A 19859-nucleotide genomic window follows, 5' to 3' on the forward strand; every position below is an offset into this window, starting at 1 on the left:
ATTAAAAAAAAATAAAAATAAATAAATAAATAAATAAGAAAAAGAAATAATCTGCCTCAGGCCCAGCAAGATGGCTCAGCAGGTAAGCATGTTTTTTTTTGCCAAGCGTGATAGCCTAGTTTGATACCTAAGAGCCATATGGTAGGAGAGAACTGACTCCAGCAAGTTGTTGTCTGACTTCGACATGTGCACCTGTGCACATGTGTGCAAATGCACATCAAATTAAAAAGAGAAGTTATCTGTTTAGTTATGGAATCCACAACAAGAGATAAACTATATTAAATCAAATTCAGAAGGCTACAGACCTAAAAGGTAACAAAATAAGAAACAAAGACTAAGCAATCACATAAAGACCTATGTTTTGGGGCTAGAGAGATGGCTCAGTGGTTAAGAGCACTGGCTGCTCTTCCAGTGGACCTGAGTTCAATTCCTAGCACCCACATGGTGGCTAACAACTGTCCATGACTCCAGTTCCTGGGGATCCAATGCCCTCTTCTGACCTCTGTGGGCAGTGCACAATTCAGATGCACTTACGTATATGAATACATACACATAAAATAAAAATAACAAAAATTTTTTTAAAAGATTTAAGTTTATAAGGTTTATGAAATAAAGAAAGAAGCAAACAAAATGCATGGCTCACAAAAACCCCAAACTGGCAGCACACAGAATGTACATGTAGTCATGTCAGAAAGAATACAATTCTAAAATCATGTAAGTATTTAGATATAAAAACTGGGTCAGCAAGGTTATCTTGGGTAAGAAAATGCCAACAAAAAGACAGAAATAATCATGCAGAAAATGTGTAGTATAATGAAGACCAAAGAGCACAAGCTATATGTAAGAAAATTTTCAGACAGTAGCATTTCTAAGCAAAGTACCAAAATGAAGATTTTATGAAATTTTCTAACCTGGGGGTCCAAGAATAGTTTGCGCTGTAGATATACGAAACAGTCTATGACTTTCTATCTCTTTACAATGATGTAACGGCAACACAAATAGTTGTTCACACTTATAAGAACAATAACATTTCATTTTTGAATTTCTAAGACTGAAATATTAAGTCATGTTTTTGAACTTCAACATTGGTATCATCTTTTTTAATTTATTTATTTTTTATTATTTTTATTTTATGTGTATGCATGTAGTACCTTCCTGTAGGTAAGTGCACCCATGTTGTGCAATGCCCGCAGAAGGCAGAAGAAGCCATTGGATCCCCTAAGGTTTCAGACAGTTGTTAGCTGCCATGTGGGTGCTGGGATTCGAACCCAGGTTTTCTTCAAGAACAGCCAGTGTTCTTAACCACTGAGCCATCTCTCTAGCCCCTGGTATCATCTTTTTTAAAGACAGATCTATTTACCACTTAATTTTCTTCCATTTCAGAATTTTCCTAGATACTTACGTTTATTTATTTTTTCCAAATACAACATAATGTCCAAAATAAAATCTGTTACTCTTTTTCAATGGGATTGTTATTACACATACACAATACTAAAAACAATAGCAGTAACAACAACCTTGCAGTAGGGAACAGCAATTCTCTAGACTTGCATTATTATATATATATTATATGCATAACATATGTTATGAAAAATGCCCAGTTTTCAAAACTTACAAAATATTGAAAAATAGCAGAAAATGTAACCCACATTACTGGGTCAGTGAGTAGAAGGCTTGCATGCCTAGCATGTATGAGGTCCTAGGTTTGATACCTAGGTACCATAACTCTGTCCCAAAGTAACCCATATTCATGAAAAACAGTAGGCAATACAAACTGTTTCTGAGTATCCTCATGGGCTGGTCTAAATACAGACTTTGTATGTATAGGTAAGTTAAATGAACTCATGTTCAAATTTTTTAAATTATGAAAACAATCGGTTAACAAGTAAAATTCTCAATAAAGCAAAAGAAATTATTTAAGAGGAACAAATGGAAATTTGCAAGTTGAAGAATATAGTGATTGAAATACAAAAATTTATATCAAGTATTCAAAAGCAGACTCATGATGGCAAAATAAGGCAGTAGCCTTAAAAGGTACATCCACAGAAATTATCCAACTAAATACAGAGAGAAAATAAATGAAGAAAAAAGATTGAGAGACATGAGAACCAACATCCAGCTTATCAGCATTTCTCAAGTACCATAGGATAAAAGAAAAAATACAAATTTAATAAAATATGAGCCAAAATTTCCCCAAATCTGACTTTAAGAAAATATTTTATTTATTATTTTTATTTTATGTGTATGAGTGTATTGCCTTCATATGCGTAAGTGCACCCGTGCCATGCAATGCCCGTGGAGGTCAGAAGATGGAACTGGAGTTACAGATGATTGTTAGCCACCATATAGGTGCTGGGAATTGAACCGGGGTCCTCTGCAAGAGCAGTCAGTGCTCTTAACCGCTGAGCCATCTCACAAAGAACCTTCAGTAGAACAGATACAGAGAGGCCCATTCCTGGAGACATCAAGATACAACTGATGAAAGCAAACACAAGATGAAAGAACTCTTAAAACCAAGAGAGGAAAAGACATGCACGTATTTCCATGCATGTAAGATAGTCTCCATAAATCTAAAGGTCTCAACTCAAAGACTGCTCTCCAATCATAGCAATTACATCAGATAGGCAAATGTACAATTACTTTTTATAATTTGTTTAAAATCTGGGCTGGAGAGATGGCTCTGTGTAATAAAAAGTCAAGAAGATAAAAGCATATACAGGAAACCATTAGTAAGATTAACGGTTAACTCCAACCAGAAACAACAGAGGTTTGAAGATGGCAGAATCACAGATTCAAAGAGCCAAAAGAAAAAAAGCTGTCAGCCAAGAAAACAGCAAAACTATTATTCACCCAGACGTGGTAGCCCAGGTCTTTAATCCAGCATGTGGGAGACAGAAGCAGGTGGTTCTCTGTGAGTTTGAAGCTGGCCTCATCTACTACATCTACATAGAGCATTCTAGACCAGTTGGGGCTACAGGGAAACCCTGTCTCAGAAACAAAGAAAATAACAAACCTGAGCCAGGCCAAATGGTGCAGGCTTGTATCCCAACTATTTGGGAGACTGAGGCAGGAAGATCACAAACTGAAGACTCCTATGGGCTACAGAGTCAGGTCAAGATCAGCTTGGTGAATTTAGTAAGACCCTGTCTCAATATAAAGCAAACAGAAGATGCTAGAGATATAGTTCATTGGTAGAGTGCTTGCCACCATGCACAAAGCTGTGTTTGATTCCCGGCATCAAATAAACTAAGCGTGTCTGGTGCATATACCTATAAACCTAACACTTGAGAGGTGGAGAGGTGGAGGCTGGAGGATCAGAAAATCAAAGTCATCCTCAGCTCCACAGTGAGTTTGAGGTCAGTCTGGAATATGGGAGATCCTGTCTCAATAAAGAAAAATCAAAGGAAGAGAGAAAAAGAAGGCTGGAGACACAGCAGTGGAACACTTGCACAGCATGTGTTATATCCAGGGTTCAGTCTTCAGTGGAGCCAGAAAAGAAAAAAAAAAAAAAATATTCCCAGATAAACAGTCTGAGAATTTTTTAAAAACATAGTGGATATATATACGAAAACCAGATGTAAAATGTTAAATCCAACCAAAGCCATAATTAAAAGTGAACATTTTATAAAAGCCTGATGAAAAGATAGATTAATCCCAGCACTAAGGAGGCAGAGGCAGAAGTATCAGGAGGTTAAGTTCATCCTTGGCTACACAACAAGAAACCAGATTGGGCTGCATGGACCCTTGTCTCAAAAAGGGATGTGTAGGGGGGATTACAGACCCCATAATGCTAAAGGACCTGGAGTTACCATTATTGTTGTTGGTCAGACCAACCGACATCCCATTAAAACAAAAAATTAAAACCAGACCTTATTTCATAATAAAAAGTCAAGAAGAGGGGCTGGAGAGAAGGCCCAGGGGTTAAGCGCACTGGCTGCTCTTGCAGAGGAACCAAGTTCGGTTCTCACCACCTATATGGAGGCTAACAACCTCTTCTGATCTCCATGGGCACTGGACAACACTGGTACACTTACACACATGCAGGCAATACACTCATACACATAAAATAAAAATAATAAATAAAATATGTGAAAGTCAAGAAGATACAATAACTGCATGTTCACCTAAAGGGAAAACTCCAAAATAATTTTTAAAACTAATTAACATTACTGAAAGAAAAGTTCAACAATTACAGAGATTTCAATAAGATACAAAATTAGCAAAGCTATAAGACTTGACCCATAGTATCAACCAACTAGACCTAACTGGGATACACACAAAGTTCCACCAAATGGTAAGAAATATTGTTTCCAAACATAGATAAAACATTCTCCAACAGAGACCACACCACTAAGCCATAAGACAGCCTGAATACGTTTAAATTTTCAGTTACTTTTTATAATTTAAATGCTTTTCAAATCTGGGCTGGAGAGATGGTGATGGTTAAGAGCAGTGGCAGAGAACCAGGGATTGGTTTCCACACCAACATGGTGGCTAACAACCTTAATTCCAGTTCCAGAGGATCCCACACCTCTTCTGGTCTCTGCAGGCATTGCATGCAGGTGGTGCACTTACATACATGCAGGCAAAACACTCATACATATGAAAAATAAATTTAATTGAATAAATTTAAAACAAAATTTAATTGTTTAAAAACTAAATTTTTGAGTATTTTCATATAAGCAGCAAATACAGAGATTCAGCTCTACTTTTCTTCAGATGAGAATCCAGCTGTCCCTACTCCCATTACCAGATTATTCATTTCTTTTCTTTCTTTTTTTAAAAGAAAAGTAAGCCTTTATTTCTACATTTCTCAAAGGAAGCTGGCTGAGTTGGCTGTGTTGCAGGGACTGCTCAGGACTGAGCCCCATATCCTCATCTGCCTCTCTGACTCTCTCCTGGTTTGACTTCTGACTGGGGCAGCAGCAGCCGTGGTGGCAGTCATAGGGGCAGCAGCCACGAATGCACATGACCAGCCAACAAGGTCTGTAGGTTATTAATTTTTTTCCACATTTTTTTAATACCAAGTTGATCATTTACTAAACTTTCCCCCTTTTGTGGACAGGATCTCAAGCAGCCAAGCCTTGAACCCTGATCCTCCTGCTTCTACTTCGCAAGTGCTTGGAGTACAGTTGTATACTACCACACACAATCTATTTTCTTAATTTCCTAAGTATTTGGGGTGCCTATTTCTGTAATCTATTCCTAACTTTTTCAAGTAACATGGTTCACTAAATATCACCAAGAACAAAAAAAAAAGATGTCACACTAGGACAAATCAGGGATTTGTATCATCCAGACAAATTATAATGTAGAAGGAAATGTAGAATCATATACTTAAGGGAGAAAATTTTCCACTTTACACAGAATTCTCCACTCCACTACCCCAGTCATGAAAGATAAACACATTTAACAATTGAGAAAAAATTAACTTCTGCAGGACAGAAACCAAACCAAAATAAAAAAAAAAAAAGTAAATATTGAGCCAAAATAATTTTCCTAATATAATGACAAGGAATTCCTTTCTCTAATATACAAACATACAGAGAGCTCTATGAAAGGACAAAACCAAAAATATATAGGCAAACAGATCATTTGCTACTATTGCAAAGAGATAAAAGGATGCCTACACTGATAAATTACTGACACTGACTATACCTTTGTAGAGTTGCACAATGATCCACCAAACTGTGAAATACCCACTCCTACGTCCAACAATTTTTCCCTTAGAAATTTAAACTAAAGAGGCTGGAGAGATTACTTAGTGGTTAAAGGTGCTTACTCCAATATCAGAGAACCAGAGTTTGAGTCCCAGCACCCACATACAAGCTAGGCATCCTAGCAAACACTTTTAACTCCAGCTCCAAGGGTAAGAGAAAGACCAGCATAGCCCAGAAGACACAAGTCCCAGGTTCAGTGAGAGACCCATCTCACAGAAAAAAAGAGTGTGATAAGGGAAACAGTGATGCCCCCTTCTGGTCTCTGTTCTCTCACACTGGGTCAAGCCCAAGCATTCCCATGCTAGGCTGCACAACAACTCACAGAAACACACATACTGCACACATAAACCCATAAGTAAATCTTTTAAAATTTATAAAAAGAAAAATTCAAACTGTAGATCTATCTCAAAATATGTGCAAAGATGTGCCCAAGAATATTCACTACATGAAAAACTCTGAAAACCTAAATATCTATAAAATAAGTGACAAGTTAAGATAATTATGATAGATTCAAATACTAAGATATTACAGTAATGAGGAGGAAAGATATGCAAGCAAACTTTTGAGCTTATTTAAAAAGTATACTGATAAACAGTATATATATAACATTTGCATAAAATTGTAAATACAGGGATGTGATGGCATACTCCTTTACTCCCAGCACTTGGGAGGCAGAGGCAGGTAGATCTCTGTGAGTTCGAGGTCAGCCTGGTCTACATAGTGAGTTCCAGGCCAGCTGGGGCTACAGGGAGACCCTGTCTCAAAAAGACCAAAAAAATTGTAAATACAACCAGGTTTGGTGGCACATGCCTGTGAACCCACCATTTGGGCAGCCGAGGGAAGAATGTCACAAGTTCAGGGTCAGTCCAAGCTACAAAATGGGTCTGAGGCCAGGGTGGGGTATACAGAGAGATCTCAATATAGGTATATACTTAATGCTTACGTATGCACAGAGATGTCTGGGAAGATATACAATGTTAACAAAGAATGGAAAAAGGACACAGCCCTTTTTTTGTAAACACTGTGACATTCTTTACTGTTTACAATTAAGCTGGTAAAAGACTGTGAAACATTGACTATAACAATTCCCAGAAAATATGGAAAATAAAGGAAATTCTAAAATATGGCCACTGAAACCGGTAATGTTTTCAATCTTCAAGATCTAAAAGAATTCTGTTTTGGGGGCTGGAGAGATGGCTCAGCAGTTAAGAGCATTAACCGCTCTTGCAGAGGACCCGGGTTCGATTCCCAGCATCCACAAACTATGCTTAACTCCAGTTCCAGGGGAATCTGAAGCCCTCTTCTGACCTCTGTGGCACTGCACAACATGGGTGCACTCACGTACATGCAGGCAATACACTCATCATATAAAATAATAAAATATTTTTTAAAAAAGAATTGTTTTGATAAATTTAATTTAAAAATTCATAGTATAACTTCATAATTTTTATGATCATTAAATAATTGACAAGAATATGTGTTACTGAGATATATGTAAATATATTTTAAACTGTTAAATATTTAATTTCTTTCAAGTTGCTTGAAAGATAAAAGCACAGGTTTAATACATGTACCAACACAGTCACAAAGAAAGGAGAGGATCATGTGTCTTCCGGAGAGAAAGGAACAAGGACCTAAAAAAAAGATCTGTAAGAATTCTAGTTAACTGAGAATATAACCAACTTCAACTCAAAAGCAACATTCATTCTTTTCACTGTAGATATGTAAACCATATAGCGATATCATGCCACTCATAAAGGTAAAAAGGAAAAAGGAGTGTCCAGGAAATGCAGTGTACTACCCAACACTTGTGAGCATCTGTGTGAGTGGAGAGTTGTTACAAGTGAAAAATAAAGACTGACTAAAACAATAATTACCTCTATAAAATAAGTCAGGCAAATGTCCATCCCGCCAGATCACTCGGTTGAATTTCCAAGTTGCTGATTCTTGTCTTCTATCCTATAAAGTACAAAAATACAAGTTAGCCACCCAAAAGAATCACAATTAAACACATCTTTTTTGCTTGTATTTGTTTTGTTTTTGTTCTTTTTGAAACAGGGTCTCCCTGTAGCCCCAGCTGACCTGGAACTCACTACGTAGACCAGGCTGGCCTTGAACTCACAGAGTGCCTGCCTCTAACTCCCAAGTACTGGGGAGTCCCAGCAGATTAAACAGATTCTTATAGCTAGTCAAAACAGTTACAGCTAAATGTGAAAACCCTAACCAAAGACAGTGGGGAGAGCTAGAGAACACAAATGTGTTGTTGGTACCAGAAGTGGTACATAACACTCAGGAGAGTGCTGAAGCAGGAGGATCACAAACAAGTTTGAGATAGCCTGGGCTACTTAGGGAAGCCTTATAAATAAATGTGTGTGTGTGTATCTCAATAGGCTCAATGTGTGTTGCTCTTTATCACTTAAATAGTACTATTTCTTGATAAAATCCTACAGCCACATTTCCCTCTTGCTGAAATAGCTAAATATATTAAGAATGTAGCTTTTGGGCTGAAGAGATGGCTTAGCAGTTAAGACCACTTACTGACTTTCCATAGGACCCAGGTTCAATTCCCAGCAACCACATGGTAGTTCCAGGGAATTCAATGCCCTCTTCTGGCCTCCATGGGCATTGTATGCATGTAGTACACTTACATACGTGTAGACAAAATACTCATACACATTTAAAAAAATCTTTTTTCTTTTAAAAAGAATGTAGTTTTGTGGGGTGTGTTGGTCCATGCCTATACTCACATTCAAGAGGCTGAGCCAGGGAAGGTTGCCATGAGTTCTAGGTCAGCCATAGCTACGTAGCAAGACTTTGTCTTAAAAGGGGGGTGGAGGGGAAGCAGATGGCTTGGAATGCTGGTAGAATGTTTGCCCTAGCATCCATGAGGTCCTCAGCATTGGTGGTACATGCCTGTAATCCCAGCATTTGAGGTGGAAGCAGGAGATTAGGAGTTCAAGATCATCCTTGCGTAAATAACAAGTTCAAGGCCATCCCTAGGCTTCATGAGACCCTGGTCTCCCATACCCCTCTACCACAAAAGAAAAAAAAAAAAATTAGTTTTTGAAAATAAAAACATATATGTATTTAAAATTATTAGGCAAAGTATTTAATAATGCCAAAATGGATTATTTTTAATTACACATAATAATCTTTCAGCAATATCTAACACAGAAAATTATCATTAAATGCCATTTTCTTCACATTAATGGGGATATTTTTCCAAGTATATGAAATGAAGGTCATGAAAACTGAAAGCTGAATTATCAGAAACAGAATATGCCAAAGTAACTTCTTATTCAGACACAATGACATATAGCATTGTACATATCAGCCCTAACATGTGTGTGTGTGTCTGTGTATATGTGTGTGTTTATATGTGTGTGGGTGCACATATGCATGTGTTTCACTCACTGAGGCAGGGTTTCTCAACTAGATCCAGAGCTTGACAATTTAAATAGTCTGGCCAGTTTGCTCTGCCTCTCAAGTGCTGGGATTACACGTAGCCACCATGCCTGACTAGCTTTCTTATATGGATCTGCCTGCAGTCTTCAAGCTTGCACAGCAAACACCCACTGGGCCATCTTACCAGCCCACTAACATATTTTTGCTGCTCAGTAAGTACATTGCAAGTCAAAAGCTATCAATGTAATCTCTTGAAAATAACAAAGTAATTTGAAGTTCTGTTTATGTAATTTTATGGGATTATAAATAGTAATCTTTCTGGTAATTTAGCATTTTAGACTCTGGTCAGTAAGTAGTTCCGTTACTAAACTAATTATAAATTTTAAAATGTACCTTAGAATATTTAGTTTCACTGGCTGTGGGTATAGCTGAAAGGGAGAACACTTGTCTAGCATGCTGAAGACCCAGAGCGCTATCCTGAGATTGCCTGCCTCAAAGTTTTGTAGTCAAGCATTCAAGAGAGCCCTGTATGTTAGAACTCTCAATGGCACTTCCACCCTTGTTGGAACAGTCTTACTATGTTACTAAAGCTGATCTCAAATACCTAAACCCAGGCAATCCTCCTACCTCTGCCTCCCAAACATCTGGTACTACAGAAACATGTTATTTACTGTGCCAGCCTCAAAATTCTTTGCAAATCTATATTTCTACAACAATAGAACAACAAAAACTCTTCCATGAAACTAGAACTCTCCTGACAGTAGATAAAGCAAAGCCAAAAATGTATCTGCACTACAGGGTAAGGCCACTCACTGTACTACTTTATCAGGTTACAATCCTCTTTTTCTAGATCCAGCACTGTACTCAATTTTGACAACTGTGAACTGAACACAGCTGAAGGAATAAACAGAAAAGATACCACAGTGTCTATACACAGGAAACAAAACTGTCATCAAATTATACATTTCCATATGAGCATTTTAAAAAGTTGATTTGCTATAAACCTTCTACAATCAAGACAATATTACTACCTATCACAAAATCTGTTTAACTCGACACGTGGCTTGGAATTGTTAAATTCTGTGGAAAGCATTTTCACAGAAAAGATACACACCTTTTTACTGAAAGCAACAAATAAAGGTTGTGATATATCAAAGAATATAAATAGTTATGCTAAAAGAGAACTAGTTAGGCTAAAAATAAAATAGTGAAGCAAAAAAAGAAAAGGAAACAGGCTACACTTAACAAAACAAAGTCTGAAATCATAAGCAGTATTTTGTACAGTATCTTTCCCACCATGGTTTTAAAATTTTTATTTAGTAGCAATAATCCTGTAGGGGGAGGGGGTGGCATGTCAGGACAACTTGCAGGAGTTGGGTCCCTCCTTCCACAGTGGTTTCTGGAGATCAAACTCAAGCTTGCTTGGCAACTGCTTCTTACCCACTGAGCTCTCAAACCACCCCCTTGCAAATTTTCTTTTACCATGGAAATCTATAATTTCCCCCTAAGTCACCTGCCACATTCTGTTTCTAGGGCCTTAACTTTTCATTTCTCCTAGTCTCTATTCTGCTTTCTCCTTCCCCCAATCTTCTCCACCAAAAATGAGAATTTACCAGTGTGGAAATTAAAACCCTACAAGTATAAAAGCATAAATTTACTTGGACAAACACCTAGTCCCTACAGTTAAGATGTCCTTTCTTTGCCCCCTTTTCCCACTTCAGCAGTTAGTAAATATTCTTGTTGGCAGTTCTAACTCAGCTAGCTAAATAAGCTTTGATTATAATCATCTGCATAGACATAAACTGGTTAAGACTAAAAACAGATTTTAAGATACAGGCGTTATTCTACCTATGCTATCAATCAAGATAGTATTTAATCAACCAATGACAGTGAACCTTAATAAATACAAAATAATAACTCAAAAACATTTTCACTTTTCATGATATAAGCTTTTATATCTAGTCAATAATTAAATCTATTTTCTACCAATAAATTTAGTAACTATGGCTTGGAAAAAAAATATTTTAAAGGGGCTATATGTAAAGCTCCTTCACTAGTTTTGATAGACTAGCAATGCTCAAAGTTAATTATTAGCAGATGGTATATTAAGGTAACCCTTTTGTCAATAATTCAGTCAACATTTTTTATCATTCCATACATATCTACAGTACGCTAAGATTCCTGAGTGGGCATATCTTATTTTTATTTTTTATTTTTTGGTGAACTTGACACAAACTAGTCACCTGGGAAGAGGGAACCTCAATTGAGGAATTTCCTCCATAGGACTGACCTATGGCCATCCCCATGAGGCATTTTCTTAATTGCTGATTGATGAGGAGAGCCCAACCCACTGTGAGTGGTGCCATCCCTGGGCAGGTGGGCCTGGGCTGTATAAGAAAGGTAGCTGAGCAAGCCAGGGGAAGCAAGCAGTAAGCAGCATTCCTCCATGGTCTCTGCTTCAGTTCCTGCCTTGACTTCCTTTCATGATGGACTGTGAGTTTAAGTCAAACCCTTTTTTCCTAGGTGGCTGGGACATGCATAAAGTATCACGGTCTCTGCCTGTGACAGTTACCATAAGAAAAACAAAGGAGAAAGCAATTAATTCTGCCTTTGCTACCTTTTTTTTTTTTAAAAAAAAAAAAAGGAAATGACATTTTAATTTTGATTCCACACATAGGAATGAAAGAATACATGATTTAGATTTTGCTCAGCAATACTCCTAAGACTGCAAGTATTAGCTAAATCTAAGCACAAGCCTATGAGTGACACAGAAGTTGGGCATCTCTAATTAGAAAGTCCAAACCTTTTGAGTGTCAATAGGATGGAACATGTGAAAAATTCCACACCATAAAACTTTGTTTTATGCACAGAATTATAAAAAAAAGAACCCACTATATAAAATTGCCTTCAGTTAATCTATATTAGGTATACATGAAAAATGAATGCACCAGGTGCAGTGGCATGCACATTCCTCTAATCTCAGTGTTTAGGAGGCAGAAGCAAGTCTGTCTCTGTGTGTTGAAGGCCAGCCTAGTCTACATAAAACTCCCAGGCCAGGTAGGCCTACATAGTAAGACACTGTCTCAATTTTTTTTTTATTTATTTATTTTTATTTTATGTGTCTGAGTGTTATGCCTGCATGTAAGTAAGTGCACCTGTGTCATGCAATGCCTGAGGATGATAGAAGAGGGCATCAGACCCCTTGGAACTGGAGTTACAGATGGTTATTAGCCATCATGTGGGTGCTGGGATTCAAACCTGGGTCTTCTGCAAGAACAGCCAGTGCTCTTAACCACTGAGCAATCTCTCCAGCACCAACTCTGTCTTAATTAAAAAAAAAAAAAATTCATGTTTAGACTTGTGTCTCATCCCTAAGATATCTCACTACATATGCGAAAATATTCTCATATGAAAAACAAAAACCAAGGGGGCTGGAGAGGTGGCCCAACAACTAAAAACAGCACTCATATGGCAGTAAACAACTGTCAGGAACTCCAGTTCCAGGAGATCCAATGGCCTCTTCTGGCCTCCACAGGCATTTCATGTACAAGTACACATATATATGCATGCAAAACTCAAACACATAAAAAATAAAAATAAATAACCAGGGTCCTCTGGAAGAACAATACATGCTCTTAACCACTGAACCATCTCTCCGGCCCAACAAAAGATATTTTAACAGAAGAAACTCTCAGAAAAGTTCTGTCAAAAATATGAATTGTGCTTGGCATGGTGGTGCACATCTTTAATCCCAGTACTCAGGAGGCAGACGCAGATGGATCTCTGTGAGATTGAAGGCAGGTTGGTCTACATAAGGAGTTCCGGGCCAGCTGGAGATACAGGGAGACTGTCTCTTTTTATGATGGGTCTCTAAATAATGGTTTTCAAAAACCAACAACAAAACAAACAAAATCTTGTTCCAGGCCAAGAACAGACATGGAGATTTTTTGGTTTCTGTTGGCTGGCTGATTCTGGTAGGGAGCAAGCTAAACATACTATCTGCCTGGGCTACACTCCCAGCTATATGTGTTTTTTGTTTTTTGTTTTTTTAAAATTTATATTGCTTTGAAAATTAAAGGTATTAAGGACTCCCTAGACAGGTATGCGTTATGTTGAACAAGAATAATGTTCTATATGAATAATGACCCAGTTCTAGTCCAAGGATTAAAAAAAAAAAAAACAAAAAAAAACTCAAACCACCCCAGAAATTACTCAGTCCACTCTTAACACTGTTTTCCATTACTTTCCATTCCCAACTTTCACAAAAAAATCAAGCCAAAGTCTGGGAGATGAGGGTGTGTGCAGATTCTTATAATTGGCTACTAAACAAAATCATTTTGCTTGGCTTTGGGGTTTGGTTTGTTTAAATATTTATTTTATTTCTAATCATATATATGTGCATATCTGTGCAAATGAGTGTTGGTGCCTGTAGAGGCCTAATGTTCCTCTGGAGTTACAGGCAGTTATCTGATGTGGGTGCTGCAAAATCAAACTCCTGTCCACTGGAAGAGTTTTACTTGCTCTTAACTGATGAGCCAAATCTCCAGCCCCTTGTTTTGTTGAGACAGGGTCTTATGTAGCCCAGGATGACTTCCAACTGCAGGGATGACTTTTATAAAATGAACATAATCTGGACTAATGACTTTTAACTAACCCCAGAAAAAAACCTGTGTTCTTGTGTCTTGTGACCTGGGAATTTTAATTTGGTATTCCACCCATAAAGATAATGAATGAATGGATGAATATGGGTATACTTGAGAATTATCAGAGCACTGAAAGGCCTGGCACACATCACCACACAGAGTAAAGATTGAGAAGGATAACTAGCCTAGAATAAATGAGATATTCTATAACTAGAGATGAAAAAACAGGATGGTCTGTGAAGATTAAGGGTGGATCCACACTTGCACCTCCACAATTGAAGCTGGAGAAGCCATTCTGAATAAAAATCATGGGCAGGGGCCTGACTGGAGGACACAGTTCCAGAGACAGTTCCATCAGCAGAGTTCCAAAAGACAGGCAGTTCCAAGAGACATCTGGGAGAATGACTGTCCTCCAAGTTCAGGCACTCTTAAAAAAACTAAATTTAAGAGTCAGGCTTTTTGTTCAAGTCATTGTAATGGTGGCATGACAACTTAACATGTAACCTGAGGCTAGTATGGACCTCTTGATCCTCCTGTTTCCACATACCAAGTATTGATTGGGACTAGAGGCATATGCCACCAAGGCTGGTTTGAGACACTAAATCTTTAAATCTTGAAGGGAGTGGGTAAGCACACTTCAAAGTTAGCTGACAAAAGAGGAAGCTACCAACTGAAAATTCCTACCTGCCCTTGACCTTTTCAATCAACCAAGCAATAAACATTTCTCAAACAAGAAACCAACTGTCGCACACACTAGAAAACAGGCTCAGAGGGGTGGCTCATATCTGTAATCACAGAACTCTAGAGACTACAGTTCAAGGTCAGTCTGTCTGGGCTACAAAGCAAATTCATATTGCAACAAAAACAAAAACAAACATACAACAGAGCATTTTAAAAAATTATTATTATTTATTTTATTTTATGTGTTATGTGTGTATCGCCTGCATGTAGGTTAAATGCACCCATGTCATGAAATGCCCGTGGAGGTCAGAAGAGGCTGCTGGATCCCCTGGAACTGGAGTTACATAGTTGTTAGCTGCCATGTGGGTGCTGGGATTCGAACCTGGGTCTTCCTGCAAGAATAACCAGTGTTCTTAACTGCTGAGCCATCTCTCCAGCCCCACAAATCCTTAAAACTATGAAGTACTACAGGAATAAAACACTTAAGTCTAAATCACCCATGAGTGGGAGAAAATATTTCCCAAACTGACTTGAAGGCAGTTAGCACGCTAAACTAACAACTATGCAGTCTTTCCTAAATTTACTAACAGTAATTTGATTTTAGGATTAGTAAACCAGACTGAGGATATAGATTAGAGAGAGTGAGCACTTGGCCAGCATGCTCAAGACCCTAAATTTAATTCCCTATAGCATGTGTAAACACACACACAGACACAGGAAAGACATAATAACAGCATTATCTTAAATTTCTGCCAGGCACAGTGGCCCACATCTATAGTTCAGTATTTTGGAGGCAAAAGGATCATGGCCAAGTTTGAGATCAAACTGGTCTACATAGGGAGTTCAAGGCTAGCAAGCTACATAGTGAGACATTGTCTCAAAAATATTCAAAAAGAAAAAGGCTTACAACATCTAAGTGGCAAGGTAAAGAAAGATTTCAACAAGATCCTCTGCATCTTTTTTATTTTATTTTGGGGTAGTCTATTGTTTGTTTTTCAAATATTTTATTATTTTTATTTTATGTGTATGAGTATATTGCCTGCATGTAGGTAAGTACACCTGTGTCGTGCAATGCCCTCGGAGGACAGAAGAGGCCGTCAGATCCCCTGGAACTGGAGTTACAGACAGTTGTTAGCTGCCATGTGGGTGCTGGGATTTGAACCTGGGTCTTCTGCAAGAACAACCAGTGTTCTTAACCGTTGAGCCATCTCTCCAGCCCTATTGCTTGTTTTTTAAAACAGGTCTCCCTATAGCCCCAGCTGGCCTGGAACTCATTATGTAGATAACTGGCCTTGATCTCACAGAGATCACCAGCCTCTGCCTCCAAGTGCTAGGATTAAAGGTCTGCATTCCCCACCCCCACCACCCCCACACACACCCCAGGCTGATGATTCTCTGTTTCTTCATATGCATTCTACCACAATAGGAAAGTCATTCCCAAATCAAAATAAAGTGACTCTTGGCAATGCTCTGGGAGAAGCAAAAAGAACTAACATCTTTGAAACATGTATAACTCCAATGAACATAAAATTTGAAATGAAAATAAATTCTACAATGAGTTACTGATGGCCAGAAACAGAAGTCCACCTAATGTATATAACACAGAAGTTAGTGTAAATGTTAACTAAAGGAAGCCTATAAAAGATGACTATCAATTCAAAACTTGAATTTCAAAATTCAAGCTTAACACCTTATTTTAAGGTGTCAATTCTTGGGGGCTGGAGAGAGATCTTTGTGGGTAAAGTGCATACTGTGCAAACATGAGGACGTAACAGCTGCCTGTGGCCTTGCATACCTATAATCCAAGAAGGATTCAGGCGGCTTGCTAGCCAGCCAGTTCAGCCAATCAGTGAGTCCCAGGTTCTAGTGAGATCCTAAAAAGATAGGATGGAGGGCAGGCCAGGCAGTTCAGCAGGTAAAGGCAACTGCCACCAAGCTTGATGACCTGAGTTCAATCCCCCACACCCATCTGGTGGAAGGAGAGAACTGACTCCCGCAAACTGTCCTCTCATCTCACAGGAAAGCTGTGGCTGCTTGCCTGTACCCCCTGCCAACATACACAAACACACTAAATAAAAACAGAATTTAAAAGTTTCAAACAGTAAGGTGGAAAGCAATATAGGAAGACACTGACAGTGACCCCTGGCCACCTCCAAATGTACATGACACATTTATACACACACATACACACACACAGTCAATTCTTTATAAACAACAACAAAAAAATAATAAAAATACTAGCAGAGCCAGGGATAGTGGTGCACACACACTATCTCAGCACTTGGGAGGTTGAAGTACAGGTATAATTTCTATTGAGCCTGAGCTACATAGCAAGACTGTCTCAAAAGAGCAAACAACTATGAAAAATCAAGAAGAAAACAGTGTTGATTTTAATATGAAGTATGCCTATTTAAAGAAGTTATGATGGTATTGGTACATTCTAGCACTTAAGAGGTGGTGACAAGAGGACCAGGAGTTCAAGGTCATCCTCAGCCACATACAGAATTCCAGGGTAGACAGGGCTACATGAGACCATTAAAAAAAAAAAAAAAAAGCCAGACATGGTAGTGCACAGCTTTTAATCCCAGCACTCAGGAGGCAGAGGCAGAGGCAGAGGCAGGCAGATCTCTGTGAGTTCAAGGCTAGCTAGGTCTACATAGCAAGTTCCAGGCCAGTCAAGAGATCGTGGCTACATAGACCATGTCTCAAAAAAGAAAAGGTCTCTTGTTGAAAAAAAGAAAAAATAATGGGGCTGGGGAGATGGCTTGGAGTTAAAGAGTAGATACTGTTCTTGCAGAGGACCTTAGTTCAGTTCCCAGCACCCACAATCAGTGGCTCACAACCACCTGAAACTCCAGCTTCAGGGGATCTGACACTCTCTTTTAGACTCCTCAAGCACCTGACCTCACAAACGCATACACACACACACATAATTATGAAAATTAAGGCTGATGGATCAAAGGGTAAAGGTGCTTACTACCAAGTCTGGCATCCTGAATTCAATCTCTGGAATCCACATGGTGGAAAGAGAGGACAGAATTGATTGGCAAGTTGTCTTCTGACTTTCATATTCACACCACTGTGCAGAGGTTCAGACACTCACAATGGATGTAGATGGATGATTGATGGATGGATGGATGGATGGATGGATGGATGGATGGATGGATGAATGGAAAAATTTAAAAAAAAACTTGTAAATAGACCAGGCATGGTGGTACACACCTATAATTGCCACACTGGGAAGGCAAATCTCTTTGAATTCCAGACCAACCTGGTCTACACAGTGAGTTCCAGACCAGTCAGTACCACATGCTGTCTCAACAAACAACAAAACAAAACAACAAACTTGTAAATGTCAATGGGTCCAAAAAAGCTATACTCAATATTTCCAGCACAACTTTTGACAAGAATTACACTAGGTAGTAGTCACAAAAGAGATGTACCTACATGTAAAAGAAAGGGTTCAGCCTTTCTGGTTGAAGGGAATCATGTCTAACCTGAATTAGTAAATTATAATTTGTCATAAGAGTCAGGGAACACCTCAAGAGGTGATTACAAAGAATCCCAGTGATGAGTCCATAATTCCCTAAGTTTAAATACTTCATGAAACATGTTTTTGTTGATATATATTTCTTATTTTCAGTGCTAGAGGCTAATTTAGCAAGGTAACATATCATTTAGAAACACTAGCTTTTATAACATAGAATGGAGATTTCCTTATTCTGTATCAACTTATACCCAGAAAACTAGGGAATGTAAAGGGACATTTTCTTTTCGTCTAGAAGTTAGTAATATTAAACTGAATGCATACTACAAGATTTTTAGCCCTACTTTGAAAAACATTTAATAGTATTAAAATACTAGGTGAAATAAACACCCTAATTACAAATATTCTCAAGGACATCTTTGAAGCAATAAAAAATTTACACTCATGTAAATAACAAAATTCTGTTTATGTGACAGACAATAAAATAGTATGTCATCTGTTTCCTAGCAATCTCTGGAACAAGATGATGACTGATCTTGAGAAAACTTCCTATGTATCATCAGATATTGCAGTTTATAACTGAAAAACACATTTATTTAATGCATGAAAGTTTACAAAGCATATACCCATACATATACACAGTCATGCCCCATTTAACAGATACATTCTGAAAAACGTACTCTTTGGCAATATTATCAATGTGCAGATGTTACAGGTACACTTGCAAAGAGATGACAACCATTTCACTGAGTGATAATCTCATGGGACCTCCATTATCTGTGTGGTTCTTCACTGAGTCAAGAGACTGCTATGAACGGCTGTACCATTATTTTCAATGCTGGAATAGTCCACTGGATAAAAATGTTGAGTTTCATAAAAATTAAGAGACTTGGAAGTTCTAGTCTAGATAAAATAGCCTACATCTACTTTGCTTTCTTCATCGAGTACAACTAATAATCAATCACAGAAATAACACAAGAAATAAGCAAAACAAAACTCTGAGAGGTGTTGAGAAGGCAGTAAACCAGCTTGAGACCCTAAGTAAAACTAGAGAAGCACAAAAGCAAGCGTTTCATGTTCCTACACCCAACAGAAGACAATCAAGATTTGTCACTGCTCAGCCAACACACAGAAGGCAGAGCAGATTGTCACATTCCTTCCCAATTCTGCAGACGACCCTCTCCTCCTGCAAAAGTTGGTGAGAGATCAGCTGGAAGCCCACCCAACAACAAATACCACAGGAAGTTCTTCCTTCCTGGCCTGAGACTTGCTTTCAACCATAGACATGCAGGTTAAACCAAAGGACTCAGCCACAGCAAGGTTTGAGCCAGGCCTCTCATCCCTTGTCTGAAGCCTCTAGGGTAGAGGAGAACAGGTGGTCGGAAGATAGAGATCCTACCGCACCCTGCATCTGAAGCCAGACCTAGCACCAGGAAAGCCTTCTGGCAGCAATGTTCAGTGAGACCCCCCCGCAAAACTAGACAAATTAAATAGAATGCAGTCTGAAAGTAAAACTACTACTGGAACCACAACCCTTAGAAGTGGGCCAAGATCTAGACGTTAAACGTAAAAAAGGGACAGCCTATGTTTTAATAGGGTCCTGAACCTCTAACACAATAAATTAAACGTCTACAATTCAACAATAACAACAAAAACACGTACATCATGAGTAAGAAAAGACAATCAACTAAGGGCAACACAGAGATAAATCAGTGCTGCCAGTGGTAAGTAAGAGCAATTGTTGAAGAAACATTTCTGCAACCAATTAAACATTCTCCTGAAACAAGGGAAAAAACAAGCAGTCATAATAAAAATTTTTCAGCAATTACAGTCATTGGAGCAAAAAAAAAAAAAAGGGCAAATTCACGACGAGAAAAATAAAAAGAGACTTTCAAACTTTTTAAAAACGGAAAAAAATTGTAC

The 19859-nt window shown here is 38.3% G+C and overlaps 1 protein-coding gene across 2 annotated transcripts in view; it reads right to left on the minus strand.

Annotated features, from left to right (window-relative positions):
• Znf148 (zinc finger protein 148) overlaps positions 1–19859 on the minus strand; it is a 141251-nt gene that overhangs the window by 82735 nt on the left and 38657 nt on the right. For both annotated transcript variants that reach the window (XM_008842978.2, XM_008842979.3), the window contains exon 2: positions 7598–7679. The gene's annotated coding sequence lies outside the window, so the exon portion shown is untranslated. The remainder of the gene's footprint in view (positions 1–7597; positions 7680–19859) is intronic.

Source organism: Nannospalax galili, unplaced genomic scaffold, assembly GCF_000622305.1.
Source record: "Nannospalax galili isolate Female #2095 unplaced genomic scaffold, S.galili_v1.0 scaffold18, whole genome shotgun sequence".
NCBI classification, from domain to species: Eukaryota; Metazoa; Chordata; class Mammalia; order Rodentia; family Spalacidae; genus Nannospalax; species Nannospalax galili.